Raw genomic sequence first — 3,712 nt, forward strand, 5'->3', positions numbered from 1 at the left:
GTCACGCTCCACTCTGCATATAAGCAAAGTCCATCACTATGGTAACCGAAGCCTCTGCCTTCCTATGGAGTGTTAGATCTGCTTGAATGGTATGACGTGTTCTCAAAGCACCAGATCTGGTCATCACAGGGTCCTAGTGCCGACATATCTATCCTTCTTATTACTAATGTGCACATTACTTCCATAAACAATCCAAACACGATGGAGGAATATAAATCATATAATAAGGGCGTGTGAGATATTCCCCATAAGTAGTTATATCACCACGTTCATAGTTCACTTATAAAACGGAGAAAGGTCACATAGTATTGTATACTTTCCGGACTGGCAAGAGGATTTAACCCACATTCATAGGGTTACAAGAACCAGATGTCTAGTTAAATAAGTAGATTTAATTAATACACAAAGGGATTTTTTACCATGGAGCAATGTCAGTACTATGTATTAATTAGCATGAAAGCAAGCACTGAGAGGAACAATTATAACACCAGAGAAGGAACCTAATTATTCCAAGAACAGAAATCCTAAAGGGTGATCATACTACGTGTCCTATTCATTCAAAGTATCATGCCAATACTAATACCCGAAGGCATGATTAAGCATGCGGCCGAGGTAGATCCTGATAGGTATACCCAAGCATATACGATGATAATGAGAGGTAGAAAAACGGGGTATCACACATACACTGAAATGGCTGCCAAGGAGTATAGCTTTTTTATTGATGCCCAGAGATCTATTAATATGCTACTAAATATTACATGTACACTGTATTAGTGCAAAAAAAACACAAGAAATTTCAATAAATATCAAAAAAAACCCAGGGGCTCAGTGTCATGGGAAATAGTTCCAGCGTCCGAGGAGGATCCACCCAGATATGAAAATCTGTAATCAAAAAAAGAAATATTAAAAACAGGTCTAGGATAAAGAAAGCAGACAACAAACAAATACATCACTGAAATGCAAAGGTATTGTAATCAAGGTTAAGTCCCAATGGGGTCAGGGTGTCCAGATTGAAGATCCAACTGGCCTCTTTCCTTTTAAGTAATTTTACCCGATCCCCCCCTCGGATGTTTTCAGGGACATCATCTATAACTCTAAATTTGAGTTGACTGATGCTGTGTCTAGCACTAACAAAATGTTTGGGGATGGGCAGTTCAATGTTTTCATTCCTGATCGTGCTCTTATGTTTGGTGATACGTGAGCGAATCTCTTGAATAGTTTCGCCCACGTACAGGAGGCCGCAGGGACATGATATAAGGTAAACAACATATGATGACTTGCAAGTATATCTCTGTCGGATATAAAACTTTTTCCCAGTCCTTGGATGATTGAACGTGTTGCCACGACTCATATTGCTGCAGCATGTGCAGCTCAGACATGGAAAATTCCCAGTCTTCACTGGGTATAAGACCCTTTGTTTTGGGGGGCCAATATCTGACAGATAGGAACGTACTAATCGATCTTTCAAGTTACGTCCTCGTCGATAAGCCATAATCGGAAAGGACCGAAATTCGGGGACATTACCACAGCCCTTGGAGAGTAATAACCAGTGTCGTCTGATAATTCTCATAATTTGATCACTGGCCGGGCTATAGGTGGATACAAAAGGAATACGAGACAATTCAGTATCTCGATGTTTCGGGGAGAGAAGCTGATCTCGTGGAAATTGTCGAGCTTTTTCCATTAAAGGGCCTAACATATTCGCTGGATAACCCCGCGTTCTAAATTTGGAGTACATTTGCTCAAGACGATCATTCACTTTCTCATTGCTTACGATCCGCCTCACCCGAAGGAACTGACTCCAAGGTAAGGACTCTATTGTCTTTCTTGGGTGGAAACTATCAAAGACTAATAGGTTGTTCCTATCAGTGACCTTGGTAAAGAGGTCAGTCTCCAAATGGCCTTCTTTTTTAATGACAAGTACATCCAAGAACTGGAGTTCAGTAGTAGATGTCGACATGGTAAACCTGAGTTCTGGGAGTATATTATTTAATTCGTCAAAGAAAGATGTCAATTCTATTTCAGTGCCTTCCCAAATCAGGAAGACATCATCAATATACCTCCACCATCCACGTACATATTGCCAGGATGGGGAGGTATAGATCCATGTTGTCTCAACATAATTCATAAAAATAACCGCATACGTCGGGGCCACATTCGACCCCATTGCGGTCCCACAGCATTGCCGATAAAAGGCATTCTCAAAGATGAAATAGTTGTTGGTCAAAATAAATTCAAGTAGGGTCAAAATAAATTGAATAGTGCCATTATTCCAATCAGAGCTTAATAGGGAATCACGTACTGCATCTAGACCCTTGTCATGTGCTATTATAGTATAGAGTGAGACCACATCTAATGAAACTAGTAAGGAGTGTTCACTCACTCTAACTTCCTTGATTTTGTTTAAGAAGTCGCTGGTATCACGTATATAAGATAGGCCTCTTATGGCAAAGGGTCTTAAAACTCTATCTAAAAAACGGGAGATGTTACTGAATAGAGACTCCCTACCGGATATGATCGGTCTACCCGGTGGGTTTGCAAGATCCTTGTGGATCTTTGGTAGGACGTAGATAGTGGGTGTAATAGGGTATGCAATGAGTAAATAATCCGCAAGTTGTCGATCAATGATAGCTTGATTGATCGCCTCGTTAATCAGAACCCGTAATTGCATCTGAAAGCGTAATGTTGGATCTTGTCTTAGTTTCTCATAAGTCGAGACATCATTCAATTGGCGGCGAATTTCATTCAGATATTTGAACCTATCCATCACTACTACGGCCCCACCCTTATCCGCTGGTTTAATAATTACTGATTGATTCTTACTTAAATTTTTGACCGCCAGCCATTCATCCTTGCGCATATTCGTGCGGCAAGGTTTACATAATCTATGAGATCTCAAGTGATGAACATCCTGCTTTACAAATTTAGAAAAAGTTTCAACTACATGGTCATTGGAAAGCGGTACGAAACGACTTGCAGGACGAAGACCAATTTCCCTCGAGGAAAACACCTCACGGGGATTAGTCTGAGTGCTGCCAACCTCACTATTGGATGGTACAGTGGAAAAAAATGTCTTAAGTTTTAATCGCCTCATAAAGGCGTCCAAGTCTACATCTAATTGGAACCAATCTACCGTTGGTTTCGGGCAGAACGCCAGGCCCTTGGAGAGTACTGAAATCTCCAATTCAGTTAGTGTAATAGAAGAAATATTTACCACTAACGATTGTTCACCAGTTACGGGAGTCTCCTGGTGGTTGCTCAATCAAGCTATCATTGATCGACAACTTGCGGATTATTTACTCATTGCATACCCTATTACACCCACTATCTACGTCCTACCAAAGATCCACAAGGATCTTGCAAACCCACCGGGTAGACCGATCATATCCGGTAGGGAGTCTCTATTCAGTAACATCTCCCGTTTTTTAGATAGAGTTTTAAGACCCTTTGCCATAAGAGGCCTATCTTATATACGTGATACCAGCGACTTCTTAAACAAAATCAAGGAAGTTAGAGTGAGTGAACACTCCTTACTAGTTTCATTAGATGTGGTCTCACTCTATACTATAATAGCACATGACAAGGGTCTAGATGCAGTACGTGATTCCCTATTAAGCTCTGATTGGAATAATGGCACTATTCAATTTATTTTGACCCTACTTGAATTTATTTTGACCAACAACTATTTCATCTTTGAGAATGCCTTTTATCG

The sequence above is a fragment of the Eleutherodactylus coqui genome, chromosome 7 (genome assembly GCF_035609145.1).
Source record: "Eleutherodactylus coqui strain aEleCoq1 chromosome 7, aEleCoq1.hap1, whole genome shotgun sequence".
Lineage (NCBI taxonomy): Eukaryota > Metazoa > Chordata > Amphibia > Anura > Eleutherodactylidae > Eleutherodactylus > Eleutherodactylus coqui.